Below are 266 nucleotides of genomic sequence, written 5' to 3'. Positions count from 1 at the left end.
AGATGAGTGTGTATGTGTTCTTACATTACAGATATAGATGAGTGTGTATGTGTTCTTACATTACAGATATAGATGAGTGTGTATTCTTATTGTTTACAGATATAGATGAGTGTGTATTCTTATTGTTTACAGATATAGATGAGTGTGTATTCTTATTGTTTACAGATATAGATGAGTGTGTATGTATTCTTGTTGTTTAGATATAGACGAGTGTGTATTCTTACATTACAGATATAGATGAGTGTGTATGTGTTCTTACATTACAG

The sequence above is a fragment of the Nannobrachium achirus genome (genome assembly GCF_963921795.1).
Source record: "Nannobrachium achirus genome assembly, contig: SCAFFOLD_214, whole genome shotgun sequence".
In the NCBI taxonomy this organism is placed as follows: Eukaryota; Metazoa; Chordata; class Actinopteri; order Myctophiformes; family Myctophidae; genus Nannobrachium; species Nannobrachium achirus.
This window is presented reverse-complemented; position numbering follows the sequence as displayed.